Consider the following 24,848-nt stretch of genomic DNA (forward strand, 5'->3'; position numbering starts at 1 on the left):
ATACGAAGATATATATATATAATATATATATATATTTTTTTTTTTTTTTGCTTTGTCGCTGTCTCCCGCGTTTGCGAGGTAGCGCAAGGAAACAGACGAAAGAAATGGCCCAACCCACCCCCATACACATGTATATACATACGGCCACACACGCAAATATACATACCTACATATATATATATATATATATATATATATATATATATATATATATATATATATATCCCCTGATGATGTGATTATTACACGAAAGTGCACTTGAGAACTTATCGTGTTTCATTTCCCCGTGGACTGATAGGAATATATAAATTAAATGTCTAAGCTACCAGTCACTGACAGTTGCCCTCTGGAAGGCTAGGTCGAAATGTTAAAGGGTTAAAAAGATAGAGAAATAAGGGGTCAGGAAATTTAAAGCTTTTCGAGAAATTGGAAAGCCTGTCTCTTAAAAGGGTCAGGTCACAGGAGTTGGGGGGGCGGGGGGGGCGGGGGGGATTGTGAGGTGAAAGAGTTTCAAATCTTTGCGACGTTGGGAAGAAATTTCCGATGTCTGTGGATGACAGTATTGTGCTCTCTGTTGTACCTACAACCTGTTCACCTCACTGTAGTTGTAGCTTGTAATGTTTGATGTGATGTCTTAGTCATTCTCTCACTTGTGTATGCTTCGAAATTTTTCAAATGGATTAATTATTACAGAGGACCAAAATTTAAGTTGCTTTCATTGTACTACTTTTACCTGAGCTGTTAAGGTATTTTCATTTTACGGAATTTGTGATTACGTATTGATGTGGGATGAGTATGAATAAAGACGCTAGCTTTGTCGTTACGGCTTATCATCAACATTAGATGTGTTTATAATCAAGATTTACTGAGGACAAAAGCAGGCGCCTGGTCGCTCTGACGTCTGGGAGTGACCTTGCGTTGTTCGCCAAGGTCCAAGTTTGCATCTTAGGGCACACGTGTCGTTTACACAGTTTACACCATCTTTGTTTTTCTTGAATGGCAAACCCCCCACCCCTACCCCTTCCGAACCCCTCCAGGACGTGAATGGTGGTGGGAGGGTAAGTTGTGGCTAGGACCTGAATGAAATGTCTCTTTTGAAAGCCATGAATTGGTTTCAAGGGCCATGAATGATGATGGCCTGTGTAGAGGAACCTTTTGAGGTAGCTTGTACGAGATTCAGTTGATGGACTGGGTGATTAGGGAAGCGAAGACGAAACTTTATGGAAGGGTCTGAACGAGCGACCTCCAGGGGTCGTGAAGAAGGGCTGGTTGTCAAGAAGGGCCCCCCGAGTGGTTGATGAAGGACCCTAAATGAGTGGTCGTTTGGAGGGCTGAGTGAGAGGGGAATAGTAGGGTGGTAGGTACTCTTGTCAAGACCTTGAGAAAGATCGTACACTCTCACCCCGGTGCCAAACGTAGGTTTTTATTTACCACTGCCACACGCAGCTGTGTGTCTTAAGGAAGACTTTCCACTGCTCTGCACGAACTGTGAGGGTAGTACAGGAGTCAATACAGATACAGTGGTTACAGTGGATGACATCAGTACTGTTTACAGACGTACTCTCTCTCTCTCTCTCTCTCTCTCTCTCTCTCTCTCTCTCTCTCTCTCTCTCTCTCTCTCTCTCTCTCTCTCTCTCTCTCTCTCTTTATATATATATATATATATATATATATATATATATATATATATATATATATATATATATATATATATATATATTTCTTTTCTTTCTTTCAAACTATTCGCCATTTTCCGCATTAGCGAGGTAGCGTTAAGAACAGAGGACTGGGCCTTTGAGGGAATACCCTCACCTGGCCCAATTCTCTGTTCCTTCTTTTGGAAAAAAAAAAAAAAAAAAAAAAAGGAGAGGGGAGGATTTCCAGCCCCCCGCTCCCTCCCCTTTTAGTCGCCTTCTACGACACGCAGGGAATACGTGGGAAGTATTCTTAATCCCCTATCCCCAGGGATAATATATATATATATATATATATATATATATATATATATATATATATATATATATATATATATAGAGAGAGAGAGAGAGAGAGAGAGAGAGAGAGAGAGATACTGACGTATGACATGGACCAAGGTTACTTCAGCTGGACTGCTAACATGGCTGCAGATACAAGTAGAAAATGGTCGTTAATTTGTGCCAAGCTACTTGCACCCTCGAGGATGACTCAAGATCGGCAGTTACTACGCGAGACTGCAGACTCTCAGACGGATCTGCCGTACACACACACACACACACACACACACACACACACACACACATGGGAGGAGGCAGTGGGTGAGGGACGGAGGAGCTTCTCAGAAAGGCTCGAGCGTTTGCCGGGAAAGTAGACCTGGGTGGCTGGGACCCGCACCAAGGTCTTGCCACTCGCCAGACCTGGTTGCATCTTTTATTTTCACTGTCGCCGTTGTTGCTTGGCGGGGGAGGGAAGGTTTCTTTGTTTCAAGTTTATGCAGATTTTTGTCTTGTATTTTATTTTTCATGTATTGAATTTTCTAATGCGCTCTCTCTCTCTCTCTCTCTCTCTCTCTCTCTCTCTCTCTCTCTCTCTCTCTCTCTCTCTCTCTCTCTCTCTCTCTCTCAAGGCTAAAGGGGAAGAGTGGTTTGGGAATGACTTGGGAGTAAAGTCAGGGGTTGGTGAGAGGACAAGAGCAAAGGAAGGAGTAGCACTGCTCCTGAAGCAGGAGTTATGGGAGTATGTGATAGAGTGCAAGAAAGTAAACTCTAGATTATGGATTAGATATGGGCTAAACAGAAAGTGGATGGAGAGAGAGGGATGGTTATTGGTGCCTATAAACCTGGGCATGAGAAGAAAGATCGTGAGAGGCAAGTATTTTGGGAGCAGCTGAGTGAGTGTGTTAGTAGTTTTGATGCATGAGACCGGGTTATAGTGATGGGTGATTTGAATGTAAAGGTGAGTAATGTGGCAGTTGAGGGAATAATTGGTGTACCTGGGGTGTTCACTATTGGAAATGGTAAAGAATTTGTAAATTTGTGTGCGGAAAAAGGACTGGTGTTTGGGAATACCTGGTTTAAAAAGAGAGATATACATAAGTATACGTAGGAGAGATGGCCAGAGAGCGTTATTGGATTACGTGTTAATTGATAGGCGCGTGAAAGAGACTTTTGGAAGTTAATGTGCTGAGAGATGCAACTGGAGGGATGTCTGATCATTATCTTGTGCAGGCGATGGTGAAGATTTGTACAGGTTTTCAGAAAAGAAGAGAGAATGTTAGGGTGAAGAAGGTGGTGAGAGTAAGTGAGCATTGAAAGGAGACTTGTGTGAGGAAGTGCCAGGAGAGATTGAATGCAAAATGGAAAAAGGTGAGAGCAAATGACGTAAGGGGAGTGGGGGAGGAAGGGGATGTATTTAGGGAAGCAGTGATGTCTTGCGCAAAAGATGCTTGTGACATGAGAAAGGTGGGAGGCGGGCAGATTAGAAAGGGTAGTGATTCGTGGGATGAAGAAGTAAGATTGTTAGTGAAAGAGAAGAGAAAGGCGTTTGGACGATTTTTGCAGGAAATCAGTGCGAATGACTGAGAGATGTATGAAAGAGAAAGGTGCAAGAGGTGAAAAAAAAAGGACAAATGAGAGTTGGGGTGAGAGAGTATCATTAAATTTTAGGGAGAATAAAAAGATGTTTTGGAAGGTGATAAATAAAGTGCGTAAGACAAGGGAACAAATGGGAACATCAATGAAGGGGGCTAATGAGAAGGTAATAACAAGTAGTGGTGAAGTGAGAAGGAGATGAAGTGAGTATTTTGAAGGTTTGTTGAATGTGTTTGATGATAGACAGTCAGATATAGGGTGTATTGGTTGAGGTGGTGTGCGAAGTGAGAGGATCTGGGAGAATGGTTTGGTAAACAGAGAAGAGGTAGTGAAAGCTTTGCGGAAGATGAAAGCCGGCAAGGCGGCGGGTTTAGACGGAATTTCTGTGGAATTTATTAAAAAAGGGGGCGACTGTATTGTTGACTGGTTAGTAAGGATATTCAGTGTATGTATAGTTCATGGTGAAGTGCTTGAGGATCGGCGGAATGCATCCATAGTGCCATTGTACAAAGGCAAAGGGGATAAAGGTGAGTGTTCAAATGTATCTAAGAAATACTTAGAAAAACAAATCGATTTGTATGTAGCATTTCTGGATCTGGAGAAGGCAAATGATAGAGATGCTCTGTGGAAGGTATTAAGAGTATATGGTGTGGGAGGTAAGTTGCTAGAAGCAGTAAAACGCTTTTATCAAGGATGTAAGGCATGTGTACGGGTAGGAAGAGAGGAGAGTGATTGGTGCCAAGTGAAGGTCGGTCTGCCACAGCAGTGGATAATGTCTCCATGGTTGTTTAATTTGTTTATGGATGGGGTTGTTAGGGAGGTGAATGCAAGAATTTTGGAAAGAGGGGCAAGTATGCAGTCTGTTGTGGATGAGAGGGCTTGGAATATGAGTCAGTTGTTGTTCCCTCTTGATACAGCACTGGTGGCTGGTTCGGGTGCGAAACTACAGAAGCTGGTGACTGAGTTTGGTAAATTGTGAAAGAAGAAAGTTGAGAGTAAATGTGAATGAGAGCAAGGTTATTAGGTACAGTAGGGTTGAGAGACAAGTCAATTAGGAAGTAAGTTTGAATGGAGAAAAACTAGAGGAAGTGAAGTGTTTTAGATATGTGGGAGTGGATTTGGTAACGGATGGAACCATGGAAGCGGAAGTGAGTCACAGGGTGGGGGAGGGCGTGGAGGTTTTGGGAGCGTTGAAGAATTTGTGGAAGGCGAAAACGTTATCTCCGTGAGCAAAAATTGATATGTTTGAAGGAATAGTGATTCCAACAATGTTATATGGTTGTGAGGCATGGACTGTAGATAGGGTTGTGCGGGGGAGCGTGGATGTGTTGCAAATGAGATGTTTGAGGACAATATGTGGTGTGAGGTGGTTTGATCGAATAAGTAATGAAAGGATAAGAGAGATGTGTGGTAATAAAAATAGTGTGGTTGAGAGAGCAGAAGAGGGTGTATTGAAATGGTTTGGCCACATGGAGAGAATCAGTGAGGAACGATATATGTGTCATAGGTCGAGGGAACGAGAAGTGGGAGACCAAATTGGAGATGGAAGGATGGAATGAAAAAATTTTGAGCTATCGGGGCCTGAACATACATGAGGGTGAATGGCGTGCAAGAAATAGTGAATTGGAACGATGTGGTATACCGGGGTCGACGTGCTGTCAGTGGATTGAACCAGGGTATGTGAGACGTCTGGGGTAAACCACGGAAAGTTTTGTAGGGCCTGGATGTGGAAAGGGAGCTGTCATGTATAATGCACCGAAACCACAGCTCACTTTCCACATCCAGGCCCCACAAAACTTCCCATGGTTTACCCCAGGCGCTTCACTTGCCCTGGTTCAATCCATTAACAGCACGTCGACCACGTCGTTCCAATTCACTCTATTCCTTGCACGCCTTTCACCCTCATGTATGTTCAGGCCCCGATCGCTCAAAATCTTTTTCACTCCATCCTTCCACCTCCAATTTGGTCTCCCACTTCTCCTCGTTCCCTCCACCTCTGACACATATCCTCTTTATCAATCTTTCCTCACTCATTCTCTCCATGTGACCAAACCATTTCAAAACACCCTCTCCTGCTCTCTCAACCACACTATTTTCATTACCACACATCTCTCTTACCCTTTCATTACTTATTCGATCAAACCACCTCACACCACATATTGTCCTCAAACATCTCATTTCCAACACATCCACGCTCCCCCGCACAACCCTATCTACAGTCCATGCCTCGCAACCATATAACATTGCTGGAACAACTATTCCTTCAAACATACTCATTTTTGCTTTCCGAGATAACGTTCTCGACTTCCACACATTCTTCAACGCTCCCAGAACTTTCGCCCCTCCCCCACCCTGTGATTCACTTCGGCTTCCATGGTTCCATCTACTCCCAGATATCTAAAACACTTCACTTCCTCCAGTTTTTCTCCATTCAAACTTACCTCCCAATTGACTTGTCCCTCATCCCTATTGTACCTAATAACCTTGCTCTTGTTCCCATTTACTGTCAGCTTTCTTTTTTCACACACTTTACCATCAGTCACCACCTTCGGCAGTTTCTCACCCAATTTAGCCACCAGCTCTGTTTCATCAGTGAACAACAACTGACTCACTTCCCAAGCCATCTCATCACACTCACTTCCCAAGCCATCTCATCCACAACAGACTGCATACTTGCCCCTCTCTCCAAAACTCTTGCATTCACCTCCCTAACAACCCCATCCATAAACAAATTAAACAACCATGAAGACATCACGCACCCCTGCCGCTAACCGACATTCACTAGGAACCAATCACTTTCCTCTCTTCCTACTCGTACACATGCCTTACATCCTCGATAAAAACTTTTCACTGCTTTTAGCAACTTGCCTCCCACACCATATACCTTCCACTGAGCATCTCTATCAATTCTATCATATGCTTTCTCCAGGTCTATAAATGCTACATGCAAATCCATTTGTTCTTCTATGTATTTCTCACATACATTCTTCAAAGCAAACACCTGATCCACACATCCTCTACCACTTCTGAAACACACTGCTCTTCCCCAATCTGATGCTCTGTACATGCCTTCCCGCTCTTAATCAAACCCTCCCATACAATTTTCAAGGAATACTCAATAAACTTATACCTCTGTAATTTGAACACTCACCTTTATCCCCATTGCCTTTGTATAATGGCACTATGCATGCATTCCGCCGATCCTCAGGCAATTCTCCGTGAGCCATACATACAGTGAATATCCTCACCAACCAGTCAACAACACAGTCACCCACTTTTTTAATGAATTCATCTGCAATACCATCCAACCCACCGTCTTGCCGGCTTTCATCATCCGCAAAGCTTTTACTACCTCTTCTCTGTTTACCAAACCATTCTCCCTGACCCTCTCACTTCGCACATCACCTCGACGAAAATACCGTATATCTGCCACTCTGTCGTCTAACACATTCAACAAACCTTCAAAATACTCACTCCATCTTGTCACATCACCACTACTTATTATTACCTCCCCATTAGCCCTCTTCGCTGATGTTCTCATTTGTTCTCTTGTCTTACGCTTTTTATTTACCTCCTTCCAAAGCATCTTTTTATTCTCCCTAAAATTTGATGATACTCTCTAACCCCAACTCTCATTTGCCCTCTTTTTCACCTCTTGCACCTTTCTCTTGACCTCCTGCCTCTTTCTGTTATACATCTCCCAGTTATTTGCACTATTTCCCAGCAAAAATCGTCCAAATCCAATAACATACTTCATCTCATCACTCACCACCCTTTCTAATCTGCCGACCTCCCACGCTTCTCATGCCACAAGCATCTTTTGCGCAAGCCATCACTGCTTCCCTGAATACATCCCATTCCATCCCCACTCCCCTTACGTCCTTTGCTCTCACCTTTTTCCATTTTGCACTCAGTCTCTCCTGGTACTTCCTCACACAAGTCTCCTTCCCAAGCTCACTTACTCTCGCCACTCTCTTCATCCCAACATTCTCTCCTCTTTTCTGAAAAGCTTTACAAACCCTCACCTTCGTCTACACAAGATAACGATCAGACATCCCTCCAGTTGCACCTCTCAGCACATTAACATCCAAAAGTCTCTCTTTCGCGCGCCTATCAATAAACACGTAATCCAGTAACGCTCTCTGGCCATCACCTACTTACATACGTGTGCTTACGTATATCTCTGTTTTTAAACCAGGTATTCCCGATCACCAGTCCTTTTTTCAGCACACAAATCTACAAGCTCTTCACCGTTTCCATTTACAACACTGAACACCCCATGTACACCAAGTATTCCCTCAACTGCCACATTACTCACCTTTGATGGGTGATATATATATATATATATATATATATATATATATATATATATATATATATATATATATATATATATATATATATTTTCTTTCTTTCTTTCAAACTATTCGCCATTTCCCGCGTTAGCGAGGTAGCGTTAGGAACAGAGGACTGGGCCTTTTTTGGAATATCCTCACCTGGCCCCCTCTGTTCCTTCTTTTGGAAAAAAAAAAAAACCGAGAGGGGAGGATTTCCAGCCCCCCGCTCCCTCCCCTTTTAGTCGCCTTCTACGACACGCAGGGAATACGTGGGAAGTATTCTTAATCCCCTATCCCCAGGGAAAATATATATATATATATATATATATATAAATGTATATTTTTTTTTCTTTTTTTTGCTTTGTCGCTGTCTCCCGCGTTTGCGAGGCAGCGCAAGGAAACAGACGAAAGAAATGGCCCAACCCACCCCCATACACAATGTACACACACACACGCCCACACACGCAAATATACATACCTATACATCTCAATGTACACATATATACACACACACAGACACATACATATATACCCATGCACACAATTCACACTGTCTGCCCCTATTCATTCCCATCGCCACCTCGCCACACATGGAATACCATCCCCCTCCCCCCTCATGTGTGCGAGGTAGCACTAGGAGAACACAACAAAGGTCCCATTCGTTCACACTCAGTCTCCAGCTGTCACGCAATAATGCCCGAAACCACAGCTCCCTTTCCACATCCAGGCCCCACACAACTTTCCATGGTTTATCCCAGACGCCTCACATGCCCTGATTCAATCCACTGACAGCGCGTCAACCCCGGTATACCACATCGATCCAGTTCACTCTATTCCTTGCCCTCCTTTCACCCTCCTGCATGTTCAGGCCCCGATCACACAAAATCTTTTTCACTCCATCTTTCCACCTCCAATTTGGTCTCCCACTTCTCCTCGTTCCCTCCACCTCCGACACATATATCCTCTTGGTCAATCTTTGCTCACTCATTCTCTCCATGTGCCCAAACCATTTCAAAACACCTTCTTCTGCTCTCTCAACCACGCTCTTTTTATTTCCACACATCTCTCTTACCCTTACATTACTCACCCGATCAAACCACCTCACACCACACATTGTCCTCAAACATCTCATTTCCAGCACATCCATCCTCCTGCGCACAACTCTATCCATAGCCCACACCTCGCAACCATACAACATTGTTGGAACCACTATTCCTTCAAACATACCCATTTTTGCTTTCCGAGATAATGTTCTCGACTTCCACACATTCTTCAAGGCTCCCAGAATTTTCGCCCCCTCCCCCACCCTATGATTCACTTCCGCTTCCATGGTTCCATCCGCTGCCAGATCCACTCCCAGATATCTAAAACACTTTACTTCTTCCAGTTTTTCTCCATTTAAACTTACCTCCCAATTGACTTGACCCTCAACCCTACTATACCTAATAACCTTGCTCTTATTCACATTTACTCTTAACTTTCTTCTTTCACACACTTTACCAAACTCAGTCACCAGCTTCTGCAGTTTCTCACATGAATCAGCCACCAGCGCTGTATCATCAGCGAACAACAACTGACTCACTTCCCAAGCTCTCTCATCCACAACAGACTTCATACTTACCCCTCTTTCCAAAACTCGTGCATTCACCTCCCTAACAACCCCATCCATAAACAAATTAAACAACCATGGAGACATCACACACCCCTGCCGCAAACCTACATTCACTGAGAACCAATCACTTTCCTCTCTTCCTACACGTACACATGCCTTACATCCTCGATAAAAACTTTTCACTGCTTCTAACAAATTGCCTCCCACACCATATATTCTTAATACCTTCCACAGAGCATCTCTATCAACTCTATCATATGCCTTCTCCAGATCCATAAATGATACATACAAATTCATTTGCTTTTCTAAGTATTTCTCACATACATTCTTCAAAGCAAACACCTGATCCACACATCCTCTACCACTTCTGAAACCACACTGCTCTTCCCCAATCTGATGCTTTGCACATGCCTTCACCCTCTCAATCAATACCCTCCCATATAATTTCCCAGGAATACTCAACAAACTTATACCTCTATAATTTGAGCACTCACTCTTACCCCCTTTGCCTTCGTACAATGGTACTATGAACGCATTTCGCCAATCCTCAGGCACCTCACCATGAGTCATACATACATTAAATAACCTTACCAACCAGTCACCAATACAGTCACCCCCTTTTTTAATAGATTCCACTGCAATACCATCCAAACCTGCTGCCTTGCCGGCTTTCATCTTCCGCAAAGCTTTTACTACCTCTTCTCTGTTTACCAAATCATTTTCCCTAACCCTCTCACTTTGCACACCACCTCGACCAAAACACCCTATCATCAAACACATTCAACAAACCTTCAAAATACTCACTCCATCTCCTTCTCACATCACCACTACTTGCTATCACCTCCCCATTTGCGCCCTTCACTGAAGTTCCAATTTGCTCCCTTGTCTTACGCACTTTATTTACCTCCTTCCAGAACATCTTTTTATTCTCCCTAAAATTTAATGATACTCTCTCACCCCAACTCTCATTTGCCCTCTTTTTCACCTCTTGCACCTTTCTCTTGACCTCTTGTCTCTTTCTTTTATACATCTCCCACTCAATTGCATTTTTCCCCTGCAAAAATTGTCCAAATGCCTCTCTCTTCTCTTTCACTAATAATCTTACTTCTTCATCCCACCACTCACTACCCTTTCTAATCAACCCACCTCCCACTCTTCTCACGCCACAAGCATCTTTTGCGCAATCCTTCACTGATTCCCTAAATACATCCCATTCCTCCCCCACTCCCCTTACTTCCATTGTTCTCACCTTTTTCCATTTTGTACTCAGTCTCTCCTGGTACTTCCTCACACAAGTCTCCTTCCCAAGCTCACTTACTCTCACTACCCTCTTCACCCCAACATTCACTCTTCTTTTCTGAAAACCCATACAAATCTTCACCTTAGCCTCCACCAGATAATCATCAGACATCCCTCCAGTTGCACGTCTCAGCACATTAACATCCAAAAGTCTCTCTTTCGCGCGCCTGTCAATTAACACATAATCCAATAACGCTCTCTGGCCATCTCTCCTACTTACATACGTATACTTATGTATATCTCGCTTTTTAAACCAGGTATTTTCAATCACCGGTCCTTTTTCAGCACATAAATGTACAAGCTCTTCACCATTTCCATTGACAACACTGATCACCCCATGTATACCAATTATTCCCTCAACTGACACATTACTCACCTTTGCATTCAAATCACCCATCACTATAACCCGGTCTCGTGCATCAAAACCACTAACACACTCATTCAGCTGCTCCCAAAACACTTGCCTCTCATGATCTTTCTTCTCGTGCCCAGGTGCATATGCACAAATAATCACCCATCTCTCTCCATCAACTTTCAGTTTTACCCATATTAATCGAGAATTTACTTTCTTACGTTCTGTCACATACTCTCACAACTCCTGTTTCTGGAGTACTGCTACTCCTTCCCTTGCTCTTGTCCTCTCACTAACCCCTGACTTTACTCCCAAGACATTCCCAAACCACTCTTCCCCTTTACCCTTGAGCTTCGTTTCACTCAGAGCCAAAACATCCAGGTTCCTTTCCTCAAACATACTACATGTCTCTCCTTTTTTCACATCTTGGTTACATCCACACACATTTAGACACCCCAGTCTGAGCCTTCGAGGAGGATGAGCACTCCCCGCGTGACTCCTTCTGTTTCCCATTTTAGAACGTTAAAAGTACAAGGAGGGGAGGATTTCTGGCCCCCCATTAGTGCCCTTCACTGAAGTTCCCATTTGCTCCCTTGTCTTACGCACTTTATTTACCTCCTTCCAGAACATCTTTTTATTCTCCCTAAAATTTAATGATACTCTCTCACCCCAACTCTCATTTGCCCTTTTTTCACCTCTTGCACCTTTCTCTTGACCTCCTGTCTCTTTCTTTTATACATCTCCCACTCAATTGCATTTTTCCCTGCAAAAATCGTCCAAATGCCTCTCTCTTCTCTTTCACTAATAATCTTACTTCTTCATCCCACCACTCACTACCCTTTCTAATCAACCCACCTCCCACGCTTCTCATGCCACAAGCATCTTTTGCGCAATCCATCACTGATTCCCTAAATACATCCCATTCCTCCCCCTGATGTGAGAAGGAGATGGAGCGAGTATTTTGAAGTTTTGTTGAATGTGTTTGATGATAGAGTGGCAGATATAGGGTGTTTTGGTCGAGGTGGTGTTCAAAGTGAGAGGGTTAGGGAAAATGATTTGTTAAACAGAGAAGAGGTAGTAAAAGCTTTGCGGAAGATGAAAGCCGGCAAGGCAGCAGGTTTGGATGGTATTGCAGTGGAATCTATTAAAAGAGGGGGTGACTGTATTGTTGACTGGTTGGTAAGGTTATTTAATGTATGTATGACTCATGGTGAGGTACCTGAGGATTGGCTGAATGCGTGCATAGTGCCATTGTACAAAGGCAAAGGGTGCTCAAATTACAGAGGTATAAGTTTGTTGAGTATTCCTGGTAAATTATATGGGAGGGTATTGATTGAGAGGGTGAAGGCATGTACAGAGCATCAGATTGGGGAAGAGCAGTGTGGTTTCAGAAGTGGTAGAGGATGTGTGGATCAGGTGTTTGCTTTGAAGAATGTATGTGAGAAATACTTAGAAAAGCAAATGGATTTGTATGTAGCATTTATGGATCTGGAGAAGGCATATGATAGAGTTGATAGAGATGCTCTGTGGAAGGTATTAAGAATATATGGTGTGGGAGGCAAGTTGTTAGAAGCAGTGAAAAGTTTTTATCGAGGATGTAAGGCATGTGTACGTGTAGGAAGAGAGGAAAGTGATTGGTTCTCAGTGAATGTAGGTTTGCGGCAGGGGTGTGTGATGTCTCCATGGTTGTTTAATTTGTTTACGGATGGTGTTGTTATGGAGGTGAATGCAAGAGTTTTGGAAAGAGGGGTAAGTATGAAGTCTGTTGTGGATGAGAGAGCTTGGGAAGTGAGTCAGTTGTTGTTCGCTGATGATACAGCGCTGGTGGCTGATTCATGTGAGAAACTGCAGAAGCTGGTGACTGAGTTTGGTAAAGTGTGTGAAAGAAGAAAGTTAAGAGTAAGTGTGAATAAGAGCAAAGTTATTAGGTACAGTAGGGTTGAGGGTCAAGTCAATTGGGAGGTAAGTTTAAATGGAGAAAAACTGGAGGAAGTAAAGTGTTTTAGATATCTGGGAGTGGATCTGGCAGCGGATGGAACCATGGAAGCGGAAGTGAATCATAGGGTGGGGGAGGGGGCGAAAATCCTGGGAGCCTTGAAGAATGTGTGGAAGTCGAGAACATTATCTCGGAAAGCAAAAATGGGTATGTTTGAAGGAATAGTGGTTCCAACAATGTTGTATGGTTGCGAGGTGTGGGCTATGGATAGAGTTGTGCGCAGGAGGGTGGATGTGCTGGAAATGAGATGTTTGAGGACAATGTGCGGTGTGAGGTGGTTTGATCGAGTAAGTAATGTAAGGGTAAGAGAGATGTGTGGAAATAAAAAGAGCGAGGTTGAGAGAGCAGAAGAGGGTGTTTTGAAATGGTTTGGGCACATGGAGAGAATGAGTGAGGAAAGATTGACCAAGAAGATATATGTGTCGGAGGTGGAGGGAACGAGGAGAAGTGGGAGACCACATTGGAGGTGGAAAGATGGAGTGAAAAAGATTTTGTGTGATCGGGGCCTGAACATGCAGGAGGGTGAAAGGCGGGCAAGGAATAGAGTAAATTGGATCGATATGGTACCGGGGTTGACGTGCTGTCAGTGGATTGAATCAGGGCATGTGAAGCGTCTGGGGTAAACCATTGAAAGTTGTGTGGTGCCTGGATGTGGAAAGGGAGCTGTGGTTTCGGGCATTATTGCATGACAGCTAGAGACTGAGTGTGAACGAATGGGACCTTTGTTGTGTTTTCCTAGTGCTACCTCGCACACATGAGGGGGGAGAGGGATGGTATTCCATGTGTGGCGAGGTGGCGATGGGAATGAATAAAGGCAGACAGTGTGAATTGTGTTCATTGGTATATATGTAGGTGTCTCTGTGTGTATATATATGTGTACATTGAGATGTATAGGTATGTATATTTGCGTGTGTGGACGTGTATGTATATACATGTGTATGGGGGTGGGTTGGGCCATTTCTTTCGTCTGTTTCCTTGCGCTACCTCGCAAACGCGGGAGACAGCTACGGAGCAAAATAAATAAAATAAAATAAAAAAAAAGAATATATATATATATATATATATATATATATATATATATATATATATATATATATATATATATATATATTTTCTTTCTTTCAAACTGTTCGCCATTTCCCGCATTAGCGAGGTAGCGTTAAGAACAGAGGACTGGGCCTTTGAGGGAATACCCTCACCTGGCCCAATTCTCTGTTCCTTCTTTTGGAAAAAAAAAAAAAAAAAAAAAAAAAAACGAGAGGGGAGGATTTCCAGCCCCCCGCTCCCTCCCCTTTTAGTCGCCTTTTACGACACGCAGGGAATACGTGGGAAGTAATCTTTGTCCCCTATCCCCAGAAAAGAAGAGTGAATGTTGGGGTGAAGAAGGTGGTGAGAGTAAGTGAGCTTGGGAAGGAGACCTGTGTGAGGAAGTACCAGGAGAGACTGTGTACAGAATGGAAAAAGGTGAGAACAATGGAAGTAAGGGGAGTGGGGGAGGAATGGGATGTATTTAGGGAGTCAGTGATGGATTGCGCAAAAGATGCTTGTGGCATGAGAAGAGTGGGAGGTGGGTTGATTAGAAAGGGTAGTGAGTGGTGGGATGAAGAAGTAAGAGTATTAGTGAAAGAGAAGAGAGAGGCATTTGGACGATTTTTGCAGGGAAAAAATGCAATTGAGTGGGAGATGTATAAAAGAAAGAGACAGGAGGTCAAGAGAAAGGTGCAAGAGGTGAAAAAAAGGGCAAATGAGAGTTGGGGTGAGAGAGTGTCATTAAATTTTGGGGAAAAAATAAAAAGATGTTTGGAAAGGTAAATAAAGTGCGTAAGACAAGGGAAAAAGGGGAACTATGAAGGGGCAATGGGAAGGTAATAACAAGTAGTGGTAAAGTGAGAAGGAGAGGGAGTGAGTATTTTGAAGGTTTGTTGAATGTGTTGATGATAAAAGTCAGATATAGGGTGTTTGGTTGAGGTGGTGTGCAAAGTGAGGGGGTTGAAATGGTTTGGTAAACAGAGAAGAGGAAATTTGAAAGCTTTGCGGAAGATAAAAGGCCGGCAAGGCGGCGGTTTGGGGTTTTTCGTGGAATTTATTAAAAAAGGGGGGACTGTATTGTTAAACGGGTTTTAAGGTTAAAGGATATTCAGGTAAATGTATAGTTAAAAAAATGGTTGAAAGGGGGCTTGAGGAGGGCCGGAAATTGATATAGTTGATTGTACAAAAAGGAAAGGGGGCTAAAGGGGAAGTTTTTCAAATGTATTGGGGAATACTTAGAAAAAAAATGGATTTGTATGTAGCATATTGGATCTGGAGAAGGCAAATGATAGGTAGAGATCCCTCTGTGGAAGGTATTAAAAATATATGGTGTGGGAGGAATTTGGGTAGAAGCAGTAAAAGTTTTATCAAGGATGTAAAGGCATGTGTACGGGTAGGAAGAGGGGAAAGTGTTTGGGTCCAGTGAAGGTGGTTTTGGGGCCCAAGGTGGTATGTCTCCATGGTTGTTTAATTGTTTATGGATGGGGTTGTGGGAGGTAAAGGCAAGATTTTGGAAAGAGGGGCAAGTTTTTGAAGGGGGTTTGTTGGGATAGAGGGCTTGGAATGAGTCAGTTGTTGTTCCTTTGATACACCTGGTGGCTGGTTTCGGGTGGAAACTCAGAAGCGGGTGACGATTTTGGGAAAAATTGGGGAAAGAAAAATTTAAGGGGAGTAAATGTGAATAGAGCAAGGTTATTGGGTACAGTAGGTGAGGCAAGTAAATTGGATGTAAATTTGAATGGAGAAAAAACTGAGGAAGTGAAGGGGTTTTTTGATATTGGGAGTGGATTTGGACGGGGTGGAACCATGGAAGCGAAGTGGGGCCCCAAAGGGGGGGGAGGGGGGAAATTTTGGCGAGCTTGAAGAATTTGTGGAAACGAAAACTTATCTCCCGGAAAACAAAAATTGTATTTTGAAGGAATAGTGGTTCCAACAATGATATGTTGTGAGGGAGGAGGATGGGTGGGGGGGAGCTTTTGGGAAATGAGATGTTGAGGACTTGTGGTGTGAGGTGGTTTGATCGGGAATAAGTAAGAAAAGGTAAAAGAGATGTGTGGTAATAAAAAAGGTGGTTGAGAGAGCAGAAGAGGGGGTTTTGAAAGGTTTGGCCCCATGGAGAGAATAGTGAGGAACCGGGGTATATGTTCTAGGTGAGGGAAAGAGGGAAGGGAGACCAAATTGGAGGTGGAAAGGATGGAATGAAAAAATTTTGAGTATCGGGGGCCCGAACTTGAGGGTGAAAGGGGGCAGAATAGGTGAATTGGAACGAAAGTGGTATACCGGGGTTGACGTGCTGTCAGTGGATTGAACAAGGGAAAGTGAGCGTTGGTAACCAGGAAGTGGGCCCCCGATCGCTCAAAATTATTTCACTCCATCCTTCCACATCCAATTTGGTCTCACTTCTCTCGTTCCTCCACCTCTGGACACATATCTCTTTATCAATCTTTCCTCACTCATTCTCCTCATGTGACCAAAAACCATTTAAAAAACACCTCTCCTGCTCTCCAACCACACATATTTTCATTACCACATCTCTCTTACCCTTTCTATTACTATTCGATCAAACCACCTCACACCAATATTTGTCCTCAAACCTCTCATTTTCCAACACATCCACGCCCCCCGCCAACCTATCTACAGAATCCTTGCCTCGCAACCATATAACATTGCTGGAACAACTATTCTTCAAACATGCTCCATTTTTGACTTTCGAGATTTAAACGTTCTCGACTTCCAACACCCATTCTTCAACGTCCAGAACTTGGCCCCTCCCCCACCCTGTGATACACTTCGGCTTCCTGGTTCCTCTACTCCAGATATCTAAAACACTTCACTTCCTCCTGTTTTTCTCCTTCAAACTTACCTCCCAATTGCTTGTCCCTCACCCTATTGTACACTAATAACCTTGCTCTTGTTTCCCTTTTTACTGTCAGCTTTCTTTTTTCACACACTTACATCAGTCACCACCTTCGGCAGTTTCTCACCCCAATTTAGCCACCAGCTCTGTTTCATCAGTGACAACAAACTGGTACTCCTTCCAAGCCATCTCATCAACATCCACTTTCCCAAGCCTTCTCATCACAAACAGACTGCTTACTTTGCCCCTTCTCCAAAAAACTCTTGCATTCACTCCCTAACCAACCCCATCCTAAACAAATTTAAAAAACCATGAAGACAATCACCACCCTGCCGCTAACGACATTCAACTAGGAAATCAATCACTTTCCTCTCTTCTACTCGTAACAATTGCCTTACATCCTCGATAAAAACTTTTCACTGCTTTTTAGGCAACTTGCCTCCACACCCATATACCTCCTTGAGCAATCTCTATTTCATTCTATCATATGCTTTTCCTCCAGAGGTCTATAAATGCTAATGCAAATCCAATTTGTTCTTCTATGTATTTCTCCACATACATTCTTAAAAAGCAAACACCTGATTCCAACATCTTACCATTCTGAAACACATGCTATTCCCCAATTGATGCTTCTGTTACATGCCCTCCCGCTTTTTAATCAAACCTTCCCATACAATTTTCAAGGAACTACTCAATAAACTTATACCTCTGTAATTTGAACACTCACCTTTATCCCCATTGCTTTGTATACTGGCACTATGCATGCATTCCGCCGATTCCTCAGTCAATTTCCGTGAGCCTACATACAGTAAAATATCCTCACCAACCAGTCACACAACACAGTCACCACTTTTTTACTGAATTCTCTGCAATACCATCCAACCAACGTCTTGCGGCTGTCATCATCCGCAAAGTTTTACTACGCTTCTTCTGTTTTACCAAAAAACATTATCCCTGACCCTCCCTCACTTCGCACATCACCTCGACGAAAATACCGTATATCTGCCACTCAGTCACTAAACGCATTCAACAAACTTCAACTACTCACTCATCTTGTCACATCACCACTACTTATTATTACCTACCCATTACCCTTCTTCGCTGATGTTCTCGTTTGTTCTCTTGTCTTACGCTTTTTATTTACCACCTTCCAAAGCATCTTGTTTTTCTCCCTTAAAATTTGATGATACTCTTAACCCAACTTCATATTGCCCTATTTTTCACCTCTTGCACTTTTCTCTTGACCTCCTGCTCTTTTTGTTATACATCTCCCAGTTTTTTTGCACTATTTCCAGCAAAAATCGTCGCCAAATCCAATAACATACTTCATTCATCACTCACCAACCTTTCTAATCTGCCGACCTCCCACGCTTCTCATGCCACAAGCATCTTTTGCGCAAGCCATCATTCTTCTGAATACATCCCACTTCCATCCCCACTCCCCTTACGTCCTTTGCTCTCACCTTTTCCATTTTGCACTCAGTATTCCTGTACTTCCTCAACCACAAGTCTCCTTTTCCCCAAACTCACTTACTCTCTCACTCTCTTCATCCCAACCTGCTCTCCTCTTTTCTGAAAAAAGCTTTACAACCCTCACCTTTTGTCTACAGAAGATAACGATCAGACATTCCTCCAGTTGCACCTCTCAGCACATTAACATCCCAAAGTCTTCTTTCGCGCGTCCTATCAATAAACGTAATCCAGTAACGTCTTCTGGCCCATACTACTTACATACGTGTGCTTAGTATATCTCTGTTTTATTAAAACAGGTATTCCCGATCACCAGTCTTTTTTCAGCACGCAATCTACAAGCTCTTCACCGTTTCCATTTACAAACACTAACACCCCCTGTTACACCAAGAATCCCTCAACTGCCACATTACTCACCTTTGATGGGGTGATATAATTATATATATATAGATATATATATATATATATTATATATATATCTATATATATATAATATATATATATATTTTCCTTTCTTTCTTTCAAACTATTCGCCATTTTTCCCCCGTTAGCGACCTGGTAGCGTTAGGAACAGAGGGACTGGCCTTTTTTGGAAAATCCTCACCTGGCCCCCTCTGTTCTTCTTTTGGAAAAAAAAAAAAAACGTCGAGGGGAGGATTACCAGGCCCCCCGCTCCTCCCCTTTTAGTCGGCCTTATACGACACGCAGGGAATTAGACGTGGGAAGTATTCTTATCCCCTTATCCCCAGGGAAAATATATATTATATATATTATATATAAATGTATATTTTTTTTCTTTTTTTTGCTTTGTCGCTGTCTCCCGCGTTTGCGAGGCAGCGCAAGGAAACAGACGAAGAAATGGCCCAAACCCACTCCCCATAACATGTACCACACACACGCCCACACACGCAAAAATATACATACCTATACATCTAATGTACACATATATACAACACACAGACACATACATAATACCCTATGCACACAATTCACACTGGTCTGCCCCTATTCATTCCATCGCCACTCGCCACACATGGAATACCATCTACCCCTCATGTGTGCGAGGTAGCACTAGGAGAACACAACAAAGGTCCATTCGTTACACTCAGTCTCCAGCTGTACGCAATATAGCCCGAAACCACAGCTCCCTTTCCACATTTCAGGCCCCCACAATTCCATGTTTTATCCCAGACGCTACATCGCCCTGTTCAATCCACTGACAGCGCGTCAACACCGGTATACCACATCGATGCCAATGTTCATCTATGCCTTGCCTCTTTCACCCTCCTGCAGGTTCGGCCCCGATCACACCAAATCTTTTTCACTCCATCTTTCCCCGCAATCTGGTCTCCCTCTTCTCCTCGCCTGCCCTCCTCTCCGACACATATATCCTCTGGTCAATCTTTGCTCAATCATTTCTCCATGTGCCCAAACCATTTCAAAACCACTTCTTTGCTCTCTCATCCACGCTCTTTTTTTTCCACACATCTCTCTTACCCTTACATTACTCACCCGATAAAACCACTCACACCACACATTGTCCTCAAACATTCCTTCCAGCACATCCCATCCTCCTGCGCACTAACTCTATCCATACCCCCACCTCGCAACCATACAAACATTGTTGGAACCACTATTCCTTCAAACATACCCATTTTTGCTTTCCGAGATAATGTTCTCGCCCTTCCACACATTCTTCAAGGCTCCGGGAATTTCGCCCCCCCCCCACCCTATGTTCACTTCCGCTTCCATGGTTCCATCCCCCTGCCAGATCCACTCCAGATATCTAAAACACTTTACTTCCCCAAAGGTTTTTCCCCATTTAAACTTCCTCCAATTGACTTGACCTCAACACCTACTTACTAATAACCTTGCTCTTATTCCCACATTTACTCTTAACTTTCTTCTTTCAACACTTTACCAACTCAGTCACCAGCTTCGGGCGTTTCTACATAAAATCAGCCACCAGCGCGTATCATCAGCGGAACAAAAAAGACTCACTTCCCAAGCTCTCTCACCCCACAACAGACTTCATACTTCCCCTCTTTCCAAACTCTTGCATTCCCTCCCTAACAACCCCATCCATAAACAAATTAAACAACCTTTTGGGGGACATCACACACCCCTGCCGCAAACCTACATTCATGAGAACCAATCATTTCCTCTCTTCCTACACGTAACTTTGGCCTTACATCCGATAAAAACTTTTCATGCTTCTAAAAATTGCCTCCCAACACCTATATTCTTAATCCTTCCAAGAGCATCTCTATTTCACTCTATCATTACCCTTCTCCAGATCCTTTAAATGTAATAAAATTCATTTGCTTTCTAAGTTTTTTCTCACATACATTCTTCAAAGCAAAACATGATCCACCATCCTCTACCACTTCTGAAACCACACTGCTCTTCCCCAATCTGATGCTTTGACATGCCTTCACCCTCTCAATCAATCCCTCCCATATAATTTCCAGGAATAATAAACAAACTTATATCCTTAATTTGAGCACTCACTCTTTTCCCCCTTTGCCTTCGTACAATGGACTATGAAGCCATTCGCCAATCCTCAGGCCCCCTCACCATGAGTATCTCATTAAAAAAACCCTTTTTACCAACCGTAAACCAAATCCAGTCACCCCCTTTTTTAAATAATTTCCACTTTCAATACCATCCAAACCTGCTGCCTTGCCGGTTTCATCTTCCGCAAAACTTTTATACCTCTTCTCTGTTTCCAAATCTTTTTCCCCTAACCCCCCTCACTTTGCACACCCTCGCCAAAACCCCTTTTTCCCCCTCAAAACAAACACATTCAACAACCTTCAAAATACTCACTCCATCTCTCTCTCCCCATCACCCAAATACTTGTTATCACCTCCCCCTTTGCGCCCTTCACTGAAGTTCCATTTGCTCCCTTGTCTTACGCACTTTATTTACCTCCTTTTCCCGAACATCTTTTTATTCTCCCTAAAATTTAATGATACTCTCTCACCCCAACTCTATTTGCCCTCTTTTTCACCTTTGCACCTTTTCTTGACCTTGTCTCTTCTTTTATACATCTCCCACTAATTGCATTTTTTCCTGCAAAAAAGTCCAAATGCCTCTCTCTTCTCTTCACTAATAATCTTACTTCTTCATCCCACCACTCACTTTCCCCTTTTAATCAACCCACCTTTCCCCCTCTTCTCACCACAAGCATCTTTGCGCAATCCTTTACTGAATTTCCCCAAATTTCTCCCATTCCTCCCCCACTTTCCCCCTTTCTTCCATTGTTCCACTTTTCCCTTTTGTACTCAGTCTCTCCTTGGTACTTCCTCACCAAGTTCCTTCCCAAGCTCATTACTCTCACCAAACCCCTTTACCCCAAAATTCACTCTTCTTTTCTGAAAACCATACAAATCTTCACCCTTTGCTCCCCCAAAATAAAATCAGACATCCCCAGTTGCACGTCTCAGCACATTAACATCCAAAAGTCCTCTTTCGCCCCGCCCGTCAATTAAACTAATCCCAATAACGTCTCTGGCCATCTCTCCTACTTACATACGTATACTTATGTTATCTCGCTTTTTAAACCAGATTTTCCAATCACGGTTTCCCTTTTTCAGCACATAAATTACAAGTTTCACCATTTCCAGTGACAACATGATCACCCCTGTATACCATTATTCCTCAAAACTGGACACATTTACTCACTTTGCATTAACATCACCCATCACTATAACCCGGTCTCGTGCATCAATAAAACCATAACACACCATTCAGCTGCTACCAAAACACTTTGCACTCTCTGATCTTTTTTCTCGTTTGCCAGGTGATATATGCACAAATAAATCACCTCATCTCTCTCTCAACTTTCAGGTTTGACCCATATTAATCGAGAATTTACTTTCTTCGTTCTGTCACATTACTCTCACAAACTCCTGTTTCTGGAGTTCTGCTACTCCTTCCCTTGTCTTGTCCTCTCACAAACCCCTGACTTTACTCCCAAGGACATTCCCAAACCACTCTTCCCTTTACCCTTGAGTTTTCGTTTCACTCAGAGCCAAAACATCCAGGGTCCTTTCTCAAACAATACTTCATGTCTCTCCTTTTTTCACATCTTGGTTACATCCACACACATTTAGACACACCAGTATGAGCCTTCGAGGAGGATGAGCACTCCCGCGTGGCTCTTTGTTTACCATTTTTGAACGTTAAAAATAAAGGAGGGGAGGATTTTGGCCCCCCATTAGTGCCTTCATTGAAGTTCCATTTGCTCCTTGTCTTACGCACTTTATTTACCTCCTTCCAGAACATTTTTTTATTCTCCCTAAAATTTAATCGATACTCTCTCCCCCCAACTCTCATTTGCCCTTTTTTCACCTCTTGCCCCGTTCATCTTGACCTCCTGTCTCTTTCTTTTTAGACTATTCCCACTCAATTGCATTTTTCCCTGCAAAAATAGTTCCAAAATGCCTCTCTCTTCTCATTCACTAATAATCTTCTTCTTTCATCCACCACTCACTACCCTTTCTAATAACCACATCCCACGCTTCTCATGCCACAAATGCATTCTTTTGCGCAATCCAACACTGATTCCCCTACATACATCCCATTCCTCCCCCTGATGTGAGAGGAGATGGAGCGAGTTTTTTGAATTTTTTGTTGAATGAGTTTGCTGATAGAGTGGCCCCAGATATAAGGGTTTTTTTGGTCGAGGTTGGTGTTCAAGTGAGAGGGTTAGGGAACATGATTTGTTAAACAGAGAAGAAGGTAGTAAAAGCTTTGCGGAAGGATTGAAAGCGGCAAGGCGCAGGTTTGGATGGTATTGCAGTGGAATCTTTTAAAAAAGAGGGGTGTGACTGTTATTGTTGATGGTTGGTAATGTTATGATTGTATGTATGACTCATGGTGAGGTCCGAGGATGGTGTGGGAATCCAATTTTAAAACTTTGAAGCAAAAGTAAATTAAAAAATTTTTTAGAAAAAAAAAAAGGGTTTGTATGTAGCATTTTTGGTCTGGGAAGGGGAAAAATGATAGGATGCTCTGTGGAAGGGATTAAGATATATGGTGTGGAGGAGTTGCTTTGAAAACGTAAAAGTTTTTTTTCAAAGGGTTTTAAGGCATGTTTTAGGGAGGAAGAAAAGGAAAATATTGGTTCCAAATGAAGGGGGTTTGCCCAGGGGTTTTTTTAAAGTCCCATGTTTTTTTTAATTTGTTTAGGATGGGGTTGTTAGGGGGGTGAAAGCAAGAATTTTGGAAAAGAGGGGAAGAAAGAAATCTGTTGTTGGGGTGAGAGGGCTTGGGGAAATTTAAATCAGTTTTTTTTGTTCCTTTGGGTACAGCCTGGTGGCTGGTTCGGGAAGGGAAAATCAGAAGCTGGTTTACTGGTTTGGTTTAAATTTTTTTTAAAGAAAAAAGTTAAAAGTAAAAAGTGGGAATAAAGCAAAGGGTTTTTAGGTACAGTTTGGGTTTAGGGCAAGTTCAATTGGGAAAAAGTATAAAAGGAGAAAAAACCCGGGGGAAGTAAAAAGGGTTTTTTATTTTTGGGGGTGGATTTGAACGGATGGAACCATGGAAGCGGAAGTGAACAAGGGTGGGGGGGGGGGGAAATTTTGGGAGCCTTGAAGGAAATTTTTGGAAGGGCGAAAACTTAATTTTCCCGGAAAACCAAAAAAAAGGGGGGTTTGAAGGAAAAGTGGTTCCAACAATGTTTTATGGTTGGAGGTGGGGGTGGATAGGGTGGGGCGGGGGAGGTTTGGTTTTGTTGAAATGAGATGTTTTTAGGACAAAGTGGGGGTTGGGGGGGTTTTATCGGGAATAAGTAATGAAAGGGTTAAAAAGAGATGTGTGGAATAAAAAAGGGGGTTGAGAAAAGCAGAAGGGGTGTTTTGAAAGGTTTGGCCACATGGAGAGAAAAAGTGAGGAAAACCGGGTATATGTTTCAAAGGGGGAGGGAAAGAGGAAGGGGGGAGGGAAAATTGGGGGTTTGGGAAAAAAAGGAATGAAAAAAATTTTGGTACGGGGGCCCGAACATTCAGGGGGGGTGAAAGGCGGGCAAGGGAAAAGGAATTGGCGATTGGGTTTTCCCCGGGGGGACTTTCTGTCCCGTGGAAGGAACCCCGGGATTGAAACGTCTGGGGTAAAACCCCGGGAAAATTTTGTGGGGCCTGGATGTGGAAAGGGGCGTTCACTTGCCCTGGGTTCAATCCATTAACAGCACTCGAAACCACGTCGTTCCAATTCACTCTATTCCTCTTGCACGCCTTTCACCCTCATCGTATGTTTCAGGCCCCGAATCGCTCAAAATCTGTTTCACTCCATCCTTCACCTCCAATTTGGTCTCCCACTCTCCTC

General features: G+C 43.1%; 1 protein-coding gene across 2 annotated transcripts in view; it reads left to right on the plus strand.

Annotated features, from left to right (window-relative positions):
- Positions 1-24,848, plus strand: part of lsn (vacuolar-sorting protein SNF8) — a 292,203-nt gene that overhangs the window by 92,079 nt on the left and 175,276 nt on the right. The window lies entirely within an intron of this gene.

The sequence above is a fragment of the Panulirus ornatus genome, chromosome 50 (genome assembly GCF_036320965.1).
Source record: "Panulirus ornatus isolate Po-2019 chromosome 50, ASM3632096v1, whole genome shotgun sequence".
NCBI classification, from domain to species: Eukaryota; Metazoa; Arthropoda; class Malacostraca; order Decapoda; family Palinuridae; genus Panulirus; species Panulirus ornatus.